General features: G+C 32.7%; 1 protein-coding gene across 2 annotated transcripts in view; it reads left to right on the forward strand.

Annotated features, from left to right (window-relative positions):
• The window catches only part of LOC145279902 (uncharacterized), a 378,849-nt gene that overhangs the window by 111,864 nt on the left and 241,744 nt on the right, over positions 1–25,241 (forward strand). The window lies entirely within an intron of this gene.

Genomic DNA, 25,241 nt, shown 5'->3' on the forward strand with positions numbered 1-25,241 from the left:
AATTGAACTTTAAAAAGTGCATAGATTTAATAAAATATGTTGAGAAACACTTTAGTAAGAGTTAAAAACATATTTATTTCTCAGAAAGGAAACTCAAATAGAGGTGAAAGTCCTTGATTCGCAGAGTTTCAAAGGAATACTTTCCTTCTCATCAGAGGGAAGGAGTTAGCAAAATGAATAAAGAAATTTTGCTTGTAAAGTATTTAAAAAAACATTATATGAAAAGGATCATGTTAGCGTGAAAATGAAATATAGAACAATGAAACAGATGGAATGGAGTAAAAAGTAAAAATGGTTTCATGTGAGAGGGTGCTCCCCTGATTGTTGAGTCCGAATCCAGTGAATCCAAGAAGATGGCGAAAGTTAAATATCCAAATTTGTGGTAGTCCGAATGTAGTTTGAGTTTTAAATGGTCCAAAAATAAATTTCTGTGTGAATAGACACAGAGGAAAAGTTCGATCTGTGAGTTTAACCAAAGAGAAAGCGATTTGAAGAATAAGTAGAGAGAAGTAGCACTTAGTGAACTGAGTTAATTCAAGGGGGGGTATCAAAACAGTTTCAACGTTGTGAAGTGAGGAAGAATTATGATCTTGTTGTCATGACAACTTATCGCTGTAAAAATAGTAATTAGGGCACTGAGAGTGGGGCGAAATGGAACAGGTGAGTGAATACGGTTTGGTGGAATTATGGGCAGAGTTAAGCAGAAGTATTTGAAAAAATGGGAGCTGTAAGCTTATTGCTAGAAATTTATCTGCATGATTGGAGGGTTTTATTGGGAGTTTTAGTGAATTGCAAGGGTTGAGGAAAGAATAAAGGAGAATTAGAGCTCCACATAGTTCTTATATATATATATATATATATATATATATATATATATATATATATATATATATATATATGCCGTGTGCTAATCTTAAGATATTCCATTTGTGACGCATGAAAAAGGGAAATTCTTTAATCATAAAATTTGATTATGATATGTGTATTTTCAACTTTCTAATTGTATAACATAATATCGAAAGTAATATTTTTAACTCAGCCAAGTAGATTACGTTTTCTATCTAATTTGTTTGTTTGTGTCTTGTGTTCACATTGCTTGAACAATCGTCACCCAACTTTATGTTATAGGGACTTACCCATTCACTTATAATTGACACTTCTAACCATTATAAAAACTCTGAGAGTTAATACTCTCGTGGGGAATTATCATTATCTAACAAAAATATTACAGACTGTTTACCTCAACAGTTGGTAAATACCGCTAATCTTTCTTTGTATTCGCTTTATTGTATAATATATTCTTTCTACCTAAACTTATTGTTTGCATCTTTCTTTATGACCATTTCTTAGGGCCACAACAATTGGCGACACGGTTTCGAGAACTTATCAGGGAAATTGAATTTTATTTACCCCGGTGTTTCTACAACAACTGGCGATAAAGATTCGAGAATGCACATTGAAACATAGAATTTAAAATATCTCAGCGTTCCACAGCAACTGGCGAAAAAAAATTTGAACGAGTAAGATAGTGTGCCAAAAACATTAGCAATGAATTATTGAGAGAGTCAGTACCATATAACTGGAAGACTAAACGTTTTCATGACCAGGAAGCAACTCCAAAATCTGAAGGATTGTTTTCTAAGAACCACTAATTCTCAGTTTGACGCACCAACTCTCATTTCACCATATCAACTAAAAAAAGATGATTGTCAACAGGCAAAAAGTTATAAATGAAACATCTGTAAACTATTATTAAACTAAGAAGTGGCTTTTCAGTTTTCATTTTTTTTTATTTCGCTCAAAGAGAAAATTTACATTGCATTGATTGTTAAGAAAAAGAAAAGGCTACGTATAAAATCGTAAATTATTTTTTTCACATGTTCAAAGCCATATTCATTTTTTCTTCCCTCTTCTTAAAACAGAAAAATAAAAAAAATATGGAAGACTTAAAATCAACTTTGTCACAAATATGGAAATATCAAATGGATTTGCAGAAAAAAACGAAAAACTAATGCAACAACAGCAAAAAACTAAGAAAAACATGTTGAATGGGTCGAATACCAGATGAAACAACAAAAAAAACGAAGAAAAATTTAACGCAAAAAAACAAAGAAAAATTTCATGCAAAAAAAAACGAAGAAAAATTTCATGCAAAAAAAAACGAAGAAAAATTTTATGCAAAAAAAACGAAGAAAAATTTTATGCAAAAAAACAAAGAAAAATTTTATGCAAAAAAAACGAAGAAAAATTTCATGCAAAAAAAAACGAAGAAAAATTTCATGCAAAAAAAAACGAAGAAAGATTTCATGCAAAAAAAAACGAAGAAAAATTTCATGCAAAAAAAAACGAAGAAAAATTTCATGCAAAAAAAAACGAAGAAAAATTTCATGCAAAAAAAAACGAAGAAAAATTTCATGCAAAAAAACGAAGAAAAATTTCATGCAAAAAAAAAGGACGAAGAAAAATTTCATGCAAAAAAAAAACGAAGAAAAATTTCATGCAAAAAAAAACGAAGAAAAATTTCATGCAAAAAAAAACGAAGAAAGATTTCATGCAAAAAAAAACGAAGAAAAATTTCATGCAAAAAAAAACGAAGAAAAATTTCATGCAAAAAAAAACGAAGAAAAATTTCATGCAAAAAAAAAAACGAAGAAAAATTTCATGCAAAAAAAAAAAAACGAAGAAAGATTTCATGCAAAAAAAACGAAGAAAGATTTCATGCAAAAAAAAAAAAAACGAAGAAAAATTTCATGCAAAAAAAAAAAAAAACGAAGAAAAATTTCATGCAAAAAAAAACGAAGAAAAATTTCATGCAAAAAAAAAAAAACGAAGAAAGATTTCATGCAAAAAAAACGAAGAAAGATTTCATGCACAAAAAAAAAAACGAAGAAAAATTTCATGCAAAAAAAAACGAAGAAAAATTTCATGCAAAAAAAAAAAAAACGAAGAAAGATTTCATGCAAAAAAAACGAAGAAAGATTTCATGCACAAAAAAAAAAAACGAAGAAAAATTTCATGCAAAAAAAAAAAAAAAACGAAGAAAAATTTCATGCAAAAAAAAACGAAGAAAAATTTCATGCAAAAAAAAAAAAAACGAAGAAAGATTTCATGCAAAAAAAACGAAGAAAGATTTCATGCACAAAAAAAAAAAACGAAGAAAAATTTCATGCAAAAAAAAACGAAGAAAAATTTCATGCAAAAAAAAAAAAAACGAAGAAAGATTTCATGCAAAAAAAACGAAGAAAGATTTCATGCACAAAAAAAAAAAACGAAGAAAAATTTCATGCAAAAAAAAAAAAAAAAACGAAGAAAAATTTCATGCAAAAAAAAAAAAAAAAAAAACGAAGAAAGATTTCATGCAAAAAAAAACGAAGAAAGATTTCATGCACAAAAAAAAAAACGAAGAAAAATTTCATGCAAAAAAAAAAAAAAAACGAAGAAAAATTTCATGCAAAAAAAAACGAAGAAAAATTTCATGCAAAAAAAAAAAAAACGAAGAAAGATTTCATGCAAAAAAAAAAAAAACGAAGAAAGATTTCATGCAAAAAAAACGAAGAAAGATTTCATGCAAAAAAAAAAAAAAAAAAAACGAAGAAAGATTTCATGCAAAAAAAACGAAGAAAGATTTCATGCAAAAAAAAAAAAAAAAAAAAACGAAGAAAGATTTCATGCAAAAAAAACGAAGAAAGATTTCATGCAAAAAAAAAAAAAAAAAAAAACGAAGAAAGATTTCATGCAAAAAAAACGAAGAAAGATTTCATGCAAAAAAAAAAAAAAAAAAAAACGAAGAAAGATTTCATGCAAAAAAAACGAAGAAAGATTTCATGCAAAAAAAAAAAAAAAAAAAAACGAAGAAAGATTTCATGCAAAAAAAACGAAGAAAGATTTCATGCAAAAAAAAAAAAAAAAAAACGAAGAAAGATTTCATGCAAAAAAAAACGAAGAAAGATTTCATGCAAAAAAAAAAAAAAAAAAAAACGAAGAAAGATTTCATGCAAAAAAAACGAAGAAAGATTTCATGCAAAAAAAAAAAAAAAAAAAAAAACGAAGAAAGATTTCATGCAAAAAAAACGAAGAAAGATTTCATGCAAAAAAAAAAAAAAAAAAAACGAAGAAAGATTTCATGCAAAAAAAACGAAGAAAGATTTCATGCAAAAAAAAAAAAAAAAAAAAAACGAAGAAAGATTTCATGCAAAAAAAACGAAGAAAGATTTCATGCAAAAAAAAAAAAAAAAAAAAACGAAGAAAGATTTCATGCAAAAAAAACGAAGAAAGATTTCATGCAAAAAAAAAAAAAAAAAAAAACGAAGAAAGATTTCATGCAAAAAAAACGAAGAAAGATTTCATGCAAAAAAAAAAAAAAAAAAAAACGAAGAAAAATTTCATGCAAAAAAAAAAAAAAACGAAGAAAGATTTCATGAACAACGACAGAAAATAGAAGAAATATTTCAAAAACTGTCACTGGAACAACAACAGCAAAAACATGCTACAACAACAATAGAAAACAAACTTATTGTGACAACCTTTAACAAATAAAACAAAATCACAGAAAGTAATATAGTTCTCACAAAATGCAGTCTGGAACGCTATTGACAATTTCATTTACGCCCGAGCTGAACACAAGACTTTTGCCTCGTATTTTAGAATGTATGAGACATGAGACGCTGTATGATATTAATTGTGCCGATTGAGCAGTCTCCAAAAACGTCCATTTATTGCTTTGAAAACTGGGGTCCACAGAACACAAGTTTGTGGATTACATTTTACTGCGAAAAATATGTGACTTAACTTTTCTGAAACTGTAAAACTCTTAAGAGAACTGTTTAGCCCGTAAACGTCATTATTTCATTAGAGGTGAAAATGCCTGATTTTAACCAAGAAAGGTGATGAGAACTATTTAACATTTGCATCAATTGTCAACAAACATGACGATGATTTTAAACTAGCTGAACTGAGTGATGACACTTTCAAATACTTGATATTCGTACAAGGATTGGTATTGACAAAAGAATCTAAAATTCAACGGAGAGTTATAACTAAATCAGAAAGCGAACGGCACTACAAAAGTTGATGGAAGACTGCCAATGAGTGATTAGCGTTGAAAATGATTCAAAAGACATTGAAAAATTTGGTGCCGTGTAAGAAAGATACATAAAAAGTCAAAACTTTGTTTCTAAAGAAAATAAAAAAGAAACGACATTAAGGATCTCTATTTTGCCTAAGAAACACTATGACACAGAAGAAAAAGTTTTCTACAATACGTACAAGGACAACACATCTTTCTGGAAACTAGTCACAATAGACAAAAGAATCGGAAATATGGTGTACATCATTCAAGTCCTAAATTCACACATTAAAGACACAATCAAATAAGAAAGCGTCTGTTGGATGATCGAAACTACGCACTTCATGAAGAAGAAGAGGCTATTGAAACGATATATGACACTTTTGACATCGACCCACCCCAAACTGCTCCAGAAAAATGCTGATTGGGAAAGAAAAAGTTGTTCACGGATCCAAAAAGAAAAAGGTACCAGTACTCCTTGCAGAGTAAAAACTTTGGAGGAGTTTACTCATTCACTCATAATGAACTCTTCTTATCATTATAAAAATCATGAGAGTTAATACACTCGTGGGGAAATATCACAACCTAAGGCAAAATTACAAATTGTCTAACAACACTCGGAAATATTGACAAACTTTCTTTGTATTCACTTTCTTGTACAATATATTCTTTCTGTCTAAACCTGTTGTTCGCATCTTTCTCCATGTTCACCGTTTTCATTGTGTAAATTTAGAAACACTTCATACAATTTGGAAAAGTAAGACATAGATAAGATTTTGTCCCGTCCTTATGTTGTCAGACAAAGTTATGCAGTCTTACGACTGGCTTATGTTTTTGTTTTATGATCTTGTTTAGTTGAAGCCAACTAATAAAACTTTTAATTTGTCTTTAAAAGTTCTATTTTTTCTATTAAATAAGTCTAGTCTTTGAAATAAATAAGAATTTCGTATGGAAACTAAATCCAGAAACTCGGCACATTCTCTCCAAGAACTCTTACCATTTCCTTTTTACACATTTCCTTTCTCTTTAAAAGAAATCCTTTTTTTCTGCTGTGCCAACTATTCCGGTCGCCTACACCTTGCTTCTAAATTTACTCTTGAAGATTCCAACAAATATCCTCTTTGCTTTCTTATGTTGCTATTTAAATTCTCTGCTGATAAAGCCCACCTTTAAAAAGCGCGCTATGTCAACACAAACAAGTTTTGTGGATTGCTTTATTTTTACATTGTCATGCATAACTTTATGCTTTATTCGAATTCACGATCAGTAATACTGCGTTTAAATGTTGACCAAAAATATATCCTGTAAAGAAATAAGATCTCCACACTTTTTATTTGTGAATCTTTTACTAATGAAGAATTTGTAACTGTCTGTCTGAAATCGAAACTATATTATCTTTTACTGCTTAGTTCAGTTTTCTATACTATTCCAGACTAAGGTACCATCTTTCAATGCTCAATTCAGGGGTGGAGGTATTATAGTATCTTCTATTGTCATACGACAATCCTTTTTTTAGTAATGTAGTATTTGTTCGTTCATAATATTATCCCCTAGGTATTACTTTTATTTTTTTAATGAGTAGTATGAGTTCTATTATCTTGCAACTATACTCTCAGGCATAACCGTCTGCTTTGTGGGGAAAGTAGTATAGTATCATGGCTACCGAGAAAGAAGGCCGATGCATATGACAGCGTAACGTCACTTCCTAAGTTGTAGGTATAGACAGCTTCCGGTATTCAACCACGTGGTCATACTAACAGGCATAAAAAAATATGGCTACCAATATGTGTTACCGATTGTCCATGTATGTTCTAAAGAAAAAGAACAATTCTCCATTCTGAAAATAATTATTATAATTGCACATTTGGGATAATTTTAATCAAAATATCGTAAGTGAATTCGTGTTTGAACTTTTATTTTTATTGGAGAAAGTCGAATATTTCATTTTATTTATTTTTTTCTTTTTACTGCAAAACAAACAATTTTTGGGTTTGTATTACTGTACACATAGATTCGAAAAAGTTGTCAAAAACAAATATATAACAAATAAATGTTATCAAAAGCAAGATAAGTTACTTTTCTACCAAACTGGATATATTTTTTCGTGTTTTTATTCAATGTAACATGTTTATTCAGCTCGAAAAACATACATTGTTTACCGATGTATTGAAAAATTTAAAATGGCGTCCGACTCTCTCTTTAACACGGTAAGTTCGGGAAAAGGTGTCATAAATAATAAACTAGACAAAATAATATTAAAAAAACATCAAATATATGTCAACCTATGTCACGGTAATATATATTGAGCGAGTTTCTAACAGTATTTTGTCTAGTTTTATATTTATAGCACCTTTTCCCAAACTTACCGTGTTAAAGAGAGAGTCGGGAGCCATTTTGAATTTTCCAATACATCGGTAAACACAGTATGTTTTTCGAGCTGAATAAACATGTTACATTAAATAAAAACACTGAAAACATATCCAGTTAGGTAGAAAAGTAACTTATCTTGCCTTTGATAACATTTATTTGTTATATATTTGTTTTTTTGATAACTTTTTTGAATCTATGTGTGCAGTAATACAAACCCCAATTTTTATATAATATTTTTCAGTCCGTTCTTTTAATAATAAATAAAACTTTTCACTGAGTATTTTCAAATATTTTAAAGTAAGCATTTTTCACGGCAGTATGTTTGTTTTTTGTTTTTTTTTACGATTGGTGAATTATCAATATTTTAGCACAGGGCGTAATTCATTTCTTTGAAATATATTTAAAACTTCAATTTTTTGTTTTTTATAACATTTTAACTGTAAATAATTTACATGACGAGTTTGTTTTACTGTACACATAGATTCGAAAAAGTTGTCAAAAAACAAATATATAACAAATAAATGTTATCAAAGGCAAGATAAGTTACAAACATGCCGACATTTTTCTTTTTAAAATATATTGATAAACATTGTATGATTTTCAAAGCGATTACACGTTTTAAAGTGAGTAAAACCACTAAAAACCTTCCCAGATAGGTAGAAGAGTAACTTATCTTACCTTTGATAACATTTATTTGTGATATATTTGTTTTTTGACAATTTTTTCGAATCTATGTGTACAGTAATACAAACCTAAAATTTAATTTAACTTGAAAATAATATTTAAAATACACATGTGTACACTGCACAAGCACCCTTATTATTAGTATCATAATAATAATAGTAATAATAATAAAAAAAACTGGTGTAGATGACATCGACTGGCGCCACACCACACCAACTAGTTGTGAAGGGTCAAGGAGGATGGAAAGACCGAGGTGAGAGAGTACTGGCCAAATCTCCACTGGAAGTGTGCAGTTCAAATCTGGTACCTTGGGGAGGCATTTTGTCACCCAACCCTCAGGAAACACCAATGGCCGATGCCAACGAGAAATCAGTGACAACGGCTGTTGTGATAACATGCAATCATCTGCACAAGTGGTCAAAAAGTGGAGAACACTGGAAATCTATGGAGACTTGCCACTTCATCTCCAGGGAAAACCACAGTGAGCAATCACCGATGATGGCTTGTGAGACAACTAATACGCTACACATTTTGATGAAAAACATGGGGAAAAAAATGGACATAGAACAGAAAACCAAAACTTTAAATATAATTTCTGTATTTTAAGTAATAGTTATATTCAAATATTTCAACATATAATCTTGTGGAGAAAATCCAGCTTTCCAATAAGGGCCACTCTGGATAGGAACAAAAATAATCTCATTCATGAAAGATTTCTCCTCCACCGACCGAAGACAGAAAAGGTAAAGTGTAGCATCAAAACAGATTCTACACTGATCTTGTTCCGAAGGCCAAAAAATATTTGTTTAATGTTTCTTTAATTGTTTGTTCCCTAAATTCATAATTCAGTTTTATCAGTATTAAATTGTATATTGCTTTAAAATTACTTAATTTTACATAGATAATGTTTATATTTTATATTGAATAAAGTTCAGTTTAAGTAGTAATCGAACTGTGTTCCTTTTTCTTTTTAAAAATGTTTTATTGCTCTTTTTCAAATGGCCCTCATATAGTACTGACAGTCTGACAAATCTTACCTACATTGCCTGCAGACATTTTTCAGTTAACAGGCCTTCTTCTTACTCTCGGTGGCCGTGATAGTATCCATTCTATTTTTATGACATTATTCTCCTAGACATTATCTCCTCCTTTATGTGTACATGGAGAAGCATAGTATATGTTCGTTCATCATGAGGCTATCCTCATTTTTTGGAGAGGGAAGAATGGTACTGTAGTATCTATTCTGTTTGTATGAGACCATCCTCACAGTCATTACCGCCTCCATATTATTGCTATTGGCGAATTTTACATCAATTGATTAATTCCACCACCACCACCATCATTACTATTTTTTTTAAATTAAAACATGTTAAAATAAGTTCATTTTTGGACATAGAAGCAAACATGTAAGGGAAGCCCCAAAATGTAAGGAATCTATAATTGTGATGTCTCTGTACTTTTGTTCCTCTGTTTGGTGATACAATTGAAAATAAAGTCCTATATAAAGATCAAACATAAGTAAAACTTTAGTAAAATTTTACTAAGAATCCAATGATGGTATTAATTTTGGATTGGGAGTTTTTAACAATAATATTGTCGGGTTAGCATTCGTACAAGATATTCATAGACAGCAAGGGCGACATTTTATTATTTTTTATTTTATCTTAATATAGAGTTAATATGGAGTTCAGAGCTGAAGGGGCAGACGTACACAAAGGCGTTTATTCATTCCAGAAACACTAGAGCTGTCAATTAGTATATAATAAAATGTAATAAAACAAATGTTTCAAATTTTTTAACTGTTTTTATTTTGTTTAGTAAAGAATAAATAAACATTCTCATATATTTCTCAAAACCTCTGGCCTTGATAGAGGGTAGACTAAAACTTGCTGCTATGGTTTACAGTGATCTGAAATAACAGCAAGAGGAGACTTGATTCCAAATATTTCTCATATATTATATCGCCCCTCTTTTGAAATAGGGTATGATTATGAATAAATCCAGTATCAAATAATCCTTATACACTGTGACATTTACTTTACGTATGAAAACAAAAGAGGGGAGATATAACATATGAGAAATGTTTGGAATCAAGTCTCCCCTTGCTATTATTTCAGATCATTTGAAACCATAGCAGCAAATTTTAGTCTCCCCTTCATCAAGGCCAGATATTTTGTAATCTATGTGCAAAACTAGGAAAACAAATGACTAATATTAAAACATTTTATGGCTGTAAAAAAGTGCCAAATTGGCTCTGGATGATGGATGATCTTCTTAATGTGCGACTTTAAGGGCAAATGTCACATAGCCCACTACACAATTTAGGCTATTACCTTTCCAACGAACCCTCATTTATTAAATTCTGATCAATAGTTGCTGAGACTTGGAACTTATAAAATGGTCTACAAAGATAGTATATATATATATATATATATATATATATATATATATATATATATGCACACACACACAATGGTAGCCAAATTGAATATTGAAATACTCATATCTTTGGTTCTTTGGGACGAAACTGCATGAAAATTTACAGGCTTTATGAAGAATATAATACTATTGTATGGTTAAAATGTTAAGACAATCAGTAAAAAAGGACCTATATTTTCAAACCAATAAAATATGCCCAAATTTACTTACATTTGTATATATAGTCCTGCAGGCCAGCTTCAGTCTTGCTGCTTCGGTTGTCTCCCATGACCTTACTAGGCCACTGATATATTGAAAAAAATATGCCGCGTAAACCAGAAAAAAAGTTAATTTGTAAAGTCAGTTAAATATAAAATGATGAAAAACAAATCTAAAATTAGTCTCTTTCTGCTTGCTATATTTTTACAACTATATGTTATATAATATGTTATATAATATTACCAAACTTGGTGATATTCTTTTTTATTTATAATGGGTTAGCATGGTTAGCCAGTGTTGCCCGATGGAAAGAATAACAAATAGAATAATTAAAAAGTTTGTGCAGCATCTTTATTTAAAACTTCTCTCTCTATTCCCTTCTCTATCTATCGCTTCCCCCTCCTCCTCCCCTGTCTCTCTCTCTCTCTCTCTCTCTCTCTCTCTCTCTCTCTCTCTCTCTCTCTCTCTCTCTCTCTCTCTCTCTCTCTCTCTCATAAGAAATGCACCTGACTTTTTAGTCCTGAAGTTATTGCTCCCAGGCAACATTGAGTTCTTTGTCTAGTATACAATGTTATTTGTTTTAATCTTTTCCTTCTCACCATCTCTCAATATCTTTTACCAACTTTCTGAAGTAAAATCAAATTGATAAGGACGGTAGTCGTCTGAAGAGAAGATTGTAAATGAAGACAATAATCCAAAGAAAAATAATGTTGATGAGAATAATAGTCTGAAGAAAATGTTATGTAGTAATTCATTACTTAATGGAAAGAAATTTCTGAACCTTGAGAAATGCTAAATACCTCCTGAAAAGGATGAGGATTAGCGTTTCTGAAAGCTTGGCAATTTCTTACAAAATGTTAAGTAACAACTTATTAAATAACATTAAATCTCGAAACACACTAACCTTAACCCTAACCCCATCCCCTAACTATTTCTGTTCAAAAGAATGAATATTGCTAAAACAGTGTACCTATATTCTGTCCTGGGAATGCCGAAAAGGAATATATCAGGATTGTGTGCATCTGTCTTCTGTGGTTTCTTACTTAAAATTGGACACACAGACAACTGCTCTTTATATAATAGAATACTCCAATTTTTTGTTTATTCGTCCCTTTATTTATTACTTCTGACTATGAATAAACAGAGAAAAACGGTGATTGAAGCAACAGTAATAGATACTGGATAAGAGAAGAGCAGAGGGTGAGAATGATAGATTGAAAGTTAGTAAAAGATGGATTACTTGGTAAGTTAATTACAAATTACAGCTGATTAGAACAGTTTAACATTTTTTTTTTTTTTCAAATATAACCCAATCCAAAAACTGTGGAATATTTCTTTTATAGCCTCAGTAAAGAGTTTTACATTATTTGGTGGTTTCTAAAGTTTTTTTTATGTTACTAAACACTGCACACGATATACAAAATGTAATTAAATGAAAATAAATCAATGTCAGTTCTCTTTATGAAGAGGAAAGAACAAACATATACATGAAAAATATGATTGTTAAAATGTTCAGTTTCATATCAAATTATGTTCTGTGTTGATATTTGTCATTATGAATTATTAGGTTATCCTGACGCTCCGCACTTCTTTGTTTACCTTGAAAGTGACGTCACACAAATCTTATAATACGGATGGCTACAATTGTAAAAATAATTTGCTCTTTTTTTTTTCTCCCGTTTAACTTTTTTTTCCCCCATTTCTTATTTTGAGCAGAGAATTTATTTTATTTTCATTTTGAGCTCTTTTTCCGATCCGGCGTTACCGTTTATAGGTACTCCTGCAGTCCTGCACTTTACGACCCGATCTATTTTTTAACGCTATTATTTAGAAACCTATTATTTAACATGGGGAATGGAGGGTGTATTGTAACTATTCTGTACTTTCACCTAACAATTCAATTAAAAAAAAGGTAAATATGAAGAATTACTCCACCCTCGAAAATTCCTTTAAAATTACCACTCTTATAGGTTTTCGGGGTCGCTGAAAACGAAAATAACGTTTAAAATTACGGCAAACGAGTAGTTTCCAAGATATGAAGAAATGTTAGTTTTAAAAAGTGGGGGATCACTTTTCTATAATAATTTAACGTTTGTGGCCACGATTTTTTTTTGGGGGGGGGGGAGGGGGGCTTCCTTTCTACCATCGGAAAATTCTTTAAAATTACCTGTTTACATTTGGTGGGAAGCGGTGTAAAATAATAAACAGTTCTTCTGCTTGGTTAATGTCGGCACGTTACTTATGTTAAAACGGTTAATTAAACTGCATAAGCACCTGTTAAAAAAACTATACAAGTAAAAAAAATTATTTTTTACTTGTAAACTGGTTTATTAATTGTAGAAAACAAAAACAAACGGGAGAAAAAAGGAGCTCAAAATGAAAGAAAAATAAAACATTATTTTTACAATTGTAGCCATCCGTATTATAAGATTTGTGTGACGTCACTTCCAAGGTAAACAAAGAAGTGCGGAGCGTCAGGATAACCAATTATTAATTAATAAAGACCTTTGAATATTTGTTATTATTCAAACATCTTTGTAAAAAAATGTACCAGTTTTAAACTAGTATATTTAAACTAAAATGTACCCAGTACCACTGTTTATTTTATTTTAAATCTCATTGAAAAATTTTGAACCTGTAACATATCTTAATACATAGTTTTTGTATGACTAAAACTAAGTTTATTTATTTCTATTTTATTCTTATTGATAATATAAAAGTAAAGGGATTATTATTTTACTATTTAAGTCGCATACATGTTAGGCAAAACACTATGTAAATTAGATGCCAAAATAAAACATTTCAGAAGCAATACTGATAAAAGAGAGCCACTCTTTAAATTTCCACAAAGATATAAAAAATATTAGATTGTAGTTGGATGAACACAGATTGGGAGAAATCGAGAGATATACACTAATGGCAAAGCCAGTTAAAATCTAGTTGTGCCATTAAAGTATATATGAAAATAAACTCTTAAGAAATAATAGTTGATTCAGTTGTAGTGGAATAAAACAGCCAACAGTTAAGTGTTATTAGTTAAGAGAAAAAATCAAGTATCGTTTTTGTTTGTATGTGTGCGGACTTGTGTGTGAGTTGTTGAAATTGTTTATAAACTGTTGCCATATTTTATTAGTCCATGGTTGTGATTTGCTGAGATGTCAAGATAAACGAGTATAGCTAGATTTTGTTTGCTCACGAGAAGTCTGTGTAGTTATGTTATGACTAACAAATGGTTTCTGCGGCCAGTTTAATCCCTCACTGGCTTCAGCTGGTGACAGTTTTTTGGTTCTTGCTTATATCATTAATGCAAACAGGTGCTCGGCTCCTGATTGGTGAAAATTCATTATGAGCGACTAATCAAAATTGAATATGTTGATAGAATTGACGAATTAGTATAAAGTATTTGAAACAAATAAATATCGAATAATTTAGAGATTATTTCTTTAGCGCTGTTGTTATTACAATCAATTTTAAGAGTGTAATAATAGATTAGAGTTATATATTGTTTTTTGCCTAAATTATAAATTAAATGGTTTATAGTAACGGTAGCCAATAAAAAAACAATATGTACGATTAAATATATTGCTAATCATTTTTCATTTATTTGAAGAAAACTTCTTTTTAGATTTCCTAAAAATAAACCTGAAATTGAAGTTTACTAATTTTGTTTTTGCATGAATTACAAAAAAGAAAAAAAATTTACTTTTAATTTTCATTGATTGAATTTCTAATATTAATTTTAAAAAATTACTAAAACCTGCACTACGTACATTTGATATCACTAGGTGGGTCTAAGTCTGCTGCAGGATGGCGGGGAAGGGGGTTGAAAGGAATGTTCAACACTGGTGAGGTTTTCTTAGTCTAAAATTTTGTTTCCTTGCATAAAAGTGGTGAGTGGTGTTTAAGTTTAGATGTTATATTTAAAACTTACATATTTCTTATAAAATATATCATTTATTGAGATTTTACCCAATTACATAAATAATTTTATAAATGTAGGTGGTAAAATAATTGTGACAATGATAAGAAAAAACGCACACAACACTTTAAACTGCAAGACTTTATATATGATGTGCAAAGTAGAAAAATGTTACAAATAATTGGTATTTGTGGGATTTAGTTTGTGACGTGAATATTTCACCAAAGTAACAGTTCTTGAGTTCTTTTGTATTTTCTGTGATGATATAGGAGTCAAGAAGAAAGTGTCTTTGAGTTAACAACCGTTTTTCTCAGTTGCTGAAAAATTTCCCAAACCTGTTGTAGCAATTGAAGCAATGTTTAACCGCCTTGTTTCTATGAAGCACCAGGACAAATAGACAAAGAATGTGTTAAAACCATGCTGGTTTCATTAGACAGCCTGTGATTGGTTCTTTCTCCAAGAATCACGAACATTCTTACAATGGAGTTCATTTAAAGGAAGATGACTCTAAATGTTTCGTATTTAATTTTTCTAAATTTAATGATTAAATGCAAAAGATTTCATTAACATTGGAAAATTCTGTGATTTTTTTGTGAATAAGAAAGTTAGCATATTGATTTGCATTCTCCTCTTACCATAGATTGAATAAAGGGTTAGCCTTTAGTGCGGCCATTAGTAATGACAATCCAATATGGCAGTTCTTAGTCTCTACTTCTCATAAATAATCATGTCATTTGGTGAACTAAACTGAGACCATAGAAATAGGACAGTATAGTGGAAAGAACAATATTAAAAGTGACAAAGTTTTTCAATACATAAATCTAGCAACTTTATTTATAACTTATTAGAATAATAATAAAAGTAAAGAGTTGGGAATAAGAGTTCAGAGCATCTAAGAACGTTCAGGGTGAAGAAAGAGTTGTTTTATTTTATCAGAAAAAGTTGAGCAAACATGCCTGTTTCGACTGCTTACCATTTGAGATTGCATGTGGCTGTAGACAAGTTTAGTAAACTAGACGGCATTATGCATATGCTTGTCTTTTATTTAGTCAGTGTATATGTGAATTTGTGTGTGAGTTTGTGCATGTTTGTATTGTCTACCAGCAGCTAAGGCTAGATTTGAGTTTGTCCACAAGAAGTTTAGTTGCTATGGAAAGGACTGATAAGAATTTGTGGTGGCAAGTTTAGTTTCACTGCTAATTGTGCTTGTGTCTTCACTTAGGTACCCGGCTCCTAGTGTAAATGAATTAATTGAACTTTTGATTGGTTGCAATATGATTTCAGTAACAAATGAGAAATAAGTATTTTACAGAAATTATTTGGTTTTTGATGTTTTCTACTGGAATAGAGTTCCACAGTGTAATGTATCAGCAAGACAACGTATATTTGAGAAAAACCCTGTTGCTGTGAATGTCTTGTTTAAGTAGTCCACTCTTGCCTCTCATGTAAGCGGGCAAGTCTACTACTATGAGGGTGTGATACCAAGACTACTCCGGTCTTGTAACTGGGCATCTTGGGTTCGATTCCATCTCTACACACCCTCCCCCTTCCAGGGCCACAAGATACTCGTGTTGTGGTCCAATGTTTTGAGGTAGTCGTGCAACATGCCCCATGTCTGTGGGGATAGGTTCCTGGGTGGTTGCATCACTCTTCTGCTATGACGTACTGGTTGGTCCTCCTCAACCTCCATCATCCCAGGGGATACTGTGGCATCCACCTCCATCTGTTCTGGCAGAGTGTCAGATGTTCTGGGCTGGTATTGATCCATATCAGTAGTGAACAATTCTCCCGGTATTTCGGGCCCTGTTAGGTTGTCTATGGTATCCAACATTCCTGGGAGCCCCTCAGGTATCGAGTGACAAGGGGTATCTACCACTGGGTTTATTCTTCGGAAGAATCTGCGATTGTGACGGGTTACTCGGTTACTCCCATCAATGCGTACATTATACTTCCGGTTACCCAGTGTTTCCATCACCCTCTCCGTCTTCGCCCATCAGCGCAGGTGTGGACCAATTTGGTTTTGGACCTGCATAGTTTCCCCAATTTTCAGTTCCTGAAGTGGGTAACTTTTTAGATTGTATTCCTTTTCATTCCATAAGTGTCTTTTTGTCATCACTGTTTCCCTATAATGACTGATTTCTCTCCAGCATTTATGGATTCGATATCAGTCCTGGAGCACTGGGAGATAGTCGTTTATCACGCAACCATAGAGCATCATCACTGGAGACATATTTAGGTCTTGTACTGGGATGTTACAATGAGTCAGTAGGAACCTAACTGCCCGGTCATGGCATAGGTGACCGCAACTGTCCGTGCTATCAATAAATATCTTTTTAGCTGTTTTAATGGCCAATTCTTCTCTCCTGTTGCTTTGAGGGTAATATGCCGATGATGTTTGTTTCCTTATGCCCCAATTATCTAGGAACCAGTTATATTCACTGGAGTCAAACGGTGGTGTGCCATCGATTGACAGTTCTTCAGTATGTGCAGAACCAATTTTGTAGCGCATCACACGTGGCCTTGGCATTCCCGGATGACATCAGAGTGACTTCTACCCATCTGGTGTATCTATCCGCATTTACTAGGTAGTTATTCCCTCGTAAATCGAAAAAGTCCATCACCGTCTTCTGAAATGGGAACTCAGGGTTCGAGAGCAGCATTAGGAGTTCCCTGGGTTGTGACAGAGCCATTACGTTGCATACTTTGCACTGGACATGGGTCTGACAAATGCTTGCATCCAGTCCTGGCCAAAACAGCCATTGTCTGCTGTTTATTAGCATTCCATTGACACCCTGATGTGCACATAGTTTTCGGGTATGAGGATTTTATTTTCCATTATTGTCACCCCTTCCAAGCAATATAACTCCCCTGGCGAATTGTCTCTGGCAGTTCATGCCGAGATTTAGGGAAACCATCTCGATGTACAGTTTGGTGCTGCATTGAGTTTGCCAGGGAGATGCTTTATTCGAAATTTGTACATCAAGGACAGTTCTTTGAAGTTGAACAGTCTTGGGTTCTTTATGTCCTCCAGAGTTTTGTCCAAGAAGATCTTCACCAAGGGCTTATGGTGCCTAACAGCTCTGGGCATCCCAAAATGAGCATCCGGCATGCTTCCAGTCTGTAAACTAATGCCAATGCTTCTCCTTCAAGTGGTGCATATTGGGACTCTGCGTCATTAGTGAATCGGGAGCCAGTCAGGATTAATCTCCAGTGGTCCTCACCACACTTCGGTCCAGCTTCGGTGGCACAGTTGCAGTGCTTCTGGAAAAGAAAACATCCCAAGCCTGTCCTACTGAAGTCCATTGACAAACAAGTTGGTCTGTTCACTTTGAAGGTTCTTATACCGTTCTTGATATCTTCTATGATCCTTCTTTTTAACTCTTCACAGATTCGATCGAGTGTACTGTCCCAGTAGAAAACTTTCGATTTTTTGTCTTCAGCAACACCCGGAACAGGACCATTACTTTGGCCTGAGAAAAAGTGTAGGCTACCTGGTTTACCATTCCAAACCAGGATCTTATGTAAGTTATATTTTTTGGTGTCGGAAAATTCCGTATTGCTTCAATCATTCTTTTGGTGGGTTTTATCCCGTCCTCTGTTATCAAGAACCCGGCAAATTCCACCTCTTTTTCTGCGAAGTGAAATTTCTGGGGGTTGAATATGATACTATTTTTGCTGCAGTTATTTATGTACTCCATAGTATACCAAAATGATGTTTCAATAGTCGTCCCGTAGTATCGTGTCATCAATACATCTTGTTTTCCTAGGAATATTTACAGTGATATTGTCGAACCTGCATGTATATGCGTCTCCTGATGCTTGGAATCCTTGTGGTGCCTGAAGATAACGGTATCTACCCCATTCTGTGATGAAGGTAGTTGCATCTCTCGCTGATGGGGAGAGGGTTAGACTATGATAGCATCCAAGACGGTTTTTCTAGTTTTCGCAGGCACCAGCAACGCCTGATTGAAAGGACACGGTGTATGATGGGTTTCTCATTGAAGAGCGGTGTTGAGCTTTTGTAGGTCCACCATACACCTCAGTGACCCATCCTTTTTCGGTGCAACCGCTATTCTGGAGCACCATATTGTAGGTGTACCCACTGGTACAGGTTCTATGATGCCCAATGTCACGTCTCAGTCGAGGCCCTCCTTGACTCTTTTCTTCCAATGGTGTGGGACCAAGATTGAGGTGGACAGCTGAGGGTTTGGGCCTCGGGATGAATGTGATGCCCATGGGTTTTCCTTTCATCGCCTGCAGCCGTTGATGTGGGCATACATTGAATGTACTGGACTCAAAATGCTCCTTCATCCATCGTTCCAATCAGGGTCTGTTTTCTTCCATAGGGGCAAAAGGGATACTGTCTAGCTTAGGTGGGACATTAGTTTTTTGTGGGCACCCACATAGTGCCTTTCTGCCGTCGCTAGCTGCCATGTTCTGCCGTGAAGTTGGGTCTGGAAAGTTCTCTGGTACCAGAACAAGGGATTTTAGGGCTGACTCCGACACGCAGAAATCTAATGTATTTTTTTATATATATATATATATATATATATATAATCTGATGTGTTTCCTGTGATCCTTTTCTGATTTTAGCAACTATCACGCCTTTTATGTTTAGTAGGTTTTCTGTGATTCCCGAATTTGATGACTGGTCAGTACTAGATATTTGTCTGGAAACTTCAGAATTTTTTGAATTCCTGGTCTGCTAGAGTATGTCTGTACCCCAGTGTCTGTGATCACATCAATCCTATGGAGATGCGCCCAAATTCCACATGGGCCTCTGGAATTGGAATTACCTCTACCGTTAGGGTTGGTGCTGGATCAGGAGTACATCTTCAAAACTTATTTTTGTTCTAAATAAAGTGCGGCATGGCCTTTGGTTTTGTCAGGTTGGCTTCACCTCTCCTTTTTATTTGTCCAAATCATCCAGTTACAACCCTTTTTGTGTCTTTGGGTGGTGAGAGTTCTGGATTCTGCTCCGACCACTCCCGATGTAGATCTGTTGCTGGACTCCTGCTTCGGTTTTCGCCAGACCCTTTTTAAATGTCCGGTCAAGCTGCAATTGTGACAACTCATCTTTGCTGCTGGGCAGCCTCCTCACCCTTTTAATCCCTCAGGAAGTAAGCTCTTCCCACACCATTTACAGAGTTCAGTGTCTCTCTGGCTTGATACGGTCTGGTTCTCCTGAGGCTGCTGCCTGTGGCCCGACCTCTGTATGCTCGTTGTAGTAGGGTATACACTACTGTGGAGATAGGCGGTAGACTTGTCCGTGGTCTCTAGGCTGACAAGCCTGTTGAATTTTTCTTCCAGTGTCAGACAGCACTTTGCTTTGATGCTCCAGGTTTGCCAGTCCTGCCATCATTTGTCCTGTTACCATATCGTTGGAGTAGCTGCCTTTCCGACCGCATCCTATCCCATTCAGCAAGTCACTGAAAAGTTGCAGAATTTTGTGATTGATCGAAGTCATTCCACAAAGTCTGTAATCGATTCCCCCTTCTTCTGCCTTACAGAGTGGAATTCTTGCCGGTACACTTCTTTGTGTAGGCTTCTGACGAGTTCAGTATTTCTGCTCCTACCATGTCGAACAACAACCTGCTTACTTCTGGGGCACAGGCAATTCTCAGTTCGTTTCTTAACGCTGCTGGCTCTACCAACCAACACATCTCCTTGTATCTATTCCAGGAGTCGATGAATATTGCCCAGTCACCATCACTTGATCCGGTTCTATAGTAGGTCTGTCAGGTCTCCTTGTAAGTGACTTGCTCGGCTGTCCTCCATCTCTTTGCAGGGCGATGTTTTCTTGCTGTAGCTCAAGGATCTGTTGCAGTAATGTCTGCTGTGTTTGTTTGTCCATATTCCAACGTTGTTTGTAGCAGGTTTCCTATATCGGTGACGCCATGTAACATATCGGCAAGATGACGTATATTTGAGAGAACTCTTATTGCCATGAATGTCTTGTTTAAGTAGTCTGCTCTTGCCTCTTATGTGAGTGGGCGAGTCTACTTCTATGGTGGTGTGACGCCAAGACCACTCTGGTCTTGTAATTGGGTGTCTTGGGTTCGATTCCACCTCTGCACACAGGAGATAACAAAGAAGTAAATGTAATTAAGATATGTGTAGATGTCTTATTTAAACATGAAATTAAAGTCTATAGATAAGTTTTCTGAATTCATTTGAAGACAATAAATTGTTTTTACTATTTGGATCATTCAGACTACTATTTTTATTTTGTTTATGCCGATGAACCTTAGACCTTCATATGAATCTTATTGAACTCGAAAATCTGTATGCTGAACTCAGGAATTTGTACAGAATTTTGAATGGAACCCTTTAGTTCATCCATGGAGATGACCTAATTAATTTGTAATTCTTATTTCCTGTATTGAGGATTGAACATTCAACCTCCAAAAGAATTGATTATTATTTAGCACTTATATCTGTTGCATTGCAGATCCTCCAAAATTTGTTTTCTCAAAACTTTTAGACTATACGTGCCTATATAACTAGACGTACCGATGACGTACATGTGACTCGTTGATAGGTGACTTGTTCATTTAATTACAAATTATGGCTAAGTAGAATAATTGAACATAACTTAATCCCAAATTAAAGATTATTTTTGTGGCATTAAAATATATATAGTAAAAAAAGCTGAATTATACAACTTTGGTATAATAATTAGTAGATATAGAGCAAGTCTTAGTCAGTTTGATGATAGAGATGAAAATTTTACTCTGAATATTTTGTGCATATTTTTATGCTCAGACAGAGATGCATAACTTCATGCGTGTATTTCATCATAAACTGATTTACTTAAAAGTGATTTGTAGGAATTAGAATATTCTCAGATTTTATATTGAAAGATTTTATATTGAAAGATTTTATATTGAAAGATTTTATATTGAAAGATTTTATATTGAAAGATTTTATATTGAAAGATTTTATATTGAAAGATTTTATATTGAAAGATTTTATATTGAAAGATTTTATATTGAAAGATTTTATATTGAAAGATTTTATATTGAAAGATTTTATATTGAAAGATTTTTTATTGAAAGATTTTTTATTGAAAGATTTTATATTGAAAGATTTTATATTGAAAGATTTTTTATTGAAAGATTTTATATTGAAAGATTTTATATTGAAAGATTTTATATTGAAAGATTTTATATTGAAAGATTTTATATTGAAAGATTTTATATTGAAAGATTTTATATTGAAAGATTTTATATTGAAAGATTTTATATTGAAAGATTTTATATTGAAAGATTTTTTATTGAAAGATTTTTTATTGAAAGATTTTATATTGAAAGATTTTATATTGAAAGATTTTATATTGAAAGATTTCTTTAGAATTAGTGTACACTTTCCATCATTGTTTTTGGAAAAAAATTGCTTTGACATGCTTGCACTAATATTCATACAAAATCATGGAATTATGTCAAAAATTTAATTTTTCAAATATAAAATAATTATCATTTCTGATACAAATAAATTACAAAAACAAAACAAAAACACCTACTTTTGACTTGTTTTTTAGAGTAGAGGATTTCTTTCGAATTCATTTCAGACGACGAGTGGCTTGGCTTGCTATTTCTTTTCTAATGTAAGTCTTTCTAATGCGTTTTTCTATTTATTAGGATAGGACTGAACTATTGCGAGTTGAATAAAAACCGTGACCTATTTCTCATGATTTAAACAACAACAACAAAATAAAACCAGTGACTTGGCTTTTTTAATTTTCTTCATTTGAATATTAAGAGGTAGAAGGTATAAACATTAAGAATATCAAAGAAATGAGCAGGAGTGATATTGAAAAAACAATCGTCACTCATATAAAGAAATAAGAAAGAATGAAAACGTCACAAACTGGAAAGTTAAAAAAAACAAAAAAAAAACGTATAAATCGGTATAGAAAGAAAAAAGAGGGAAGATCTCATTATGGTGATAGATTTGTGTTCTTTCATTGTACAGACTTTTGTGTGATGGGGGCAGATATGTTTACAAATAAATACACATTGCTCTTTATTATAGAGTGAAAGATTCTAATGAGGGTTTATAATCGCGTGAATAAGTTCCACCATGTTTTTTAAGGAAATGTCCCTCACCCCTTTTGCCCTTAAAAAAATCAGAGCTTAAAACAACATTTCTATTTTGCTCACTTGAAACCCTTAAATAGTTTTAACGGATTTTTCTTATGGATAAATGGTACTTGGAATTGAATTGGTATCTTGTTGAAGAAAGGAAATAATGCATAAACATGTGAATGGGGTGAGGGGAGTTTCTCTTGTGAATGTATTTGTTGATGGCTATCTAATGAATCCAACGTGAGAGAATTAGAAGCGGTGAGTTCAACGATACAATGGAAACAAAATAGTCTGCTTTTACTGACACAAAGGAAAGGGCAAAAACTTTACCCACTATCTAAAAGCTTGGCTCTTTGATATGACAGGGACGCATCTGAAAATTCATGTTTCCTTTCATTTAGGAGCCTAACTGAATCATTATACATTTGAAATTCTAGCACTCAGAAATTTCTTTCTAATCAATAGTTTAAAAGCGTCATTTAAATTTTGCATGGCTATTAAGTAAATAGATGACGATCATTTTTTATTAAAAGTCTTTTTAATAGTTTTAAAATTTTTAGATGGGGATTGATAATTTGAATTATGTTTCGGAACTATTTTAGATGAGGAGTGATAATTTGGACTCTGTTCTCATCTTCGATGTTATTCTCACAGCGTTTTAACATAACCTATTTACTTCAGGCATAGCTGGTTGAACTCTGGAATATTAAGAATACAATTAAGAATTTCTAAAGATTTATACCTAATCATGGACGATAAAATGAGAGCAAGCTACCCCTGAAGATTAAATAAAGAGTTTCGTTCATAATTCCGTACAGATTACAGAGGTTGACAGAAAGATTTGCGGGTTCAACAAGATGCACCTAAATAAGGCCTGAGATTACATTGGCTGAAACGTTGTGAAAATAACACCTAAGATAGGTCCGAATAATACATTATTTTTGTTATTCTCATCTAGGCAGTTATTTTCAAGTTCGGTGCAATAGATGAAGATGTTAAATGTAAATCTTAAAGACCAGAGGAAGATTAAATCTGGAGAGTATAGTGAGAACAGGAAACTTGGTTGGTTTGGTCACATTAAAAGAATGGATGACAGTGCTAGGGTTACTAGATTTAAAACAGTTAAGGTAACAGTGTCTGTTGGCAGGGGGAGACCAAGGAAAACAAGAGGGGAAGTTTTTGTTTGTATGTGTATGTTTTTCTAGTTTTTGCCTCTTTTTTCATGAATAAAAATAGATTTCAGAGATATGAATAAAGGCCTGGCCAGAGATATGTTAGTTTGGAAGTCAATTTCTAAAATTCACCCAACACATGCCAGTATGTAAATAAGATGTCAAACTTTTGATGATGACAATGAATAACAATTAGTTCAAAGCGACAGTCTTCAGGTGGTTGAAGGTTCAATCCTCATTACAGGCTAACTAAGAATAAAATAAAATTTTTAATCATTTAACACTTCTATGCGGTCATAGCTGACAAAACGAGAACAATCTACTCCTATGGATTATAAAACTGTTCAGTTCGAAATTCCATATAGGTATCCCAGTTCAAAAACATGCATCTGAAGAAGGTCAGAGGTTACATTGAATGAAAGGTTGAAAAAATAACAACCAAGATGAGAATACTTGTGTGAATAATGCAAATAATACACAATATTAATAATAGATTTAAATGGTCGGCACAGTAATTACTTTGTTCCTTTTTTACAACTCAAAAGTGATTTGAAGCCTTTAAACTGACGAATAGAAAGTCATTTCTGGTTAGAAATAAAGTTTAAAGACAATTTTATTTACAATTTTGTCTGTACGTTCACATTTTCACGAAAGGATTTCTCTGTCAGGCGGTCACACTTCAATATATCACTTTTGCTGCTAAATATGCGAATTCAGTTTAAATCCATCTGTTTTAAGAAACTTTGTTTATTGTTTATTGGTCAGTCTACCTTGGTTAAGTTTGGAATAGCAGTTTTGTTGCTTTGTCACGCTTATGTTTGAAATTGCATTTTCCTTGCATTTCAAATGGAGTGGCTGTATCTCAAGAACACCTATTCTGGTGTAAGTTTTTTTTTATTTAATATTGTTGAATAAACAGTAACGCCCCCCCCCCCTCACTCTCCATGTTTCTTTCTCAAAGAAAAAGAAAGAAAGAACCAGGAAGCATACATTGAATTCCTCTAAATTTGTTTATCTGGCTTGAACTCATAAAATTTAATTTAGTGCTATACTGTTTTTTTTTGTGTGTGTTTTTTTATTCTATTTTCTGCCTCTTTTTTCTATTTTTTTTTTCAGTCTCGTTTATTTCATAATGCCAGCATTGTAGTCCTGTGCTTCCATTAAACCAGTATACAGCTATTAAAAATTAAGTTTTTGTTAATTATCTCGAATTTAATGAAAGTAAACATATCTTCCTTTTAGCATCAATAATTTTATAATCTGATGAGGTTTGTACAGTTAGATTGCTTTTCAAGTTTTCTTTTTTC

This window comes from Euprymna scolopes, chromosome 7 (assembly GCF_053919585.1).
Source record: "Euprymna scolopes isolate OS-2025 chromosome 7, ASM5391958v1, whole genome shotgun sequence".
In the NCBI taxonomy this organism is placed as follows: domain Eukaryota; kingdom Metazoa; phylum Mollusca; class Cephalopoda; order Sepiida; family Sepiolidae; genus Euprymna; species Euprymna scolopes.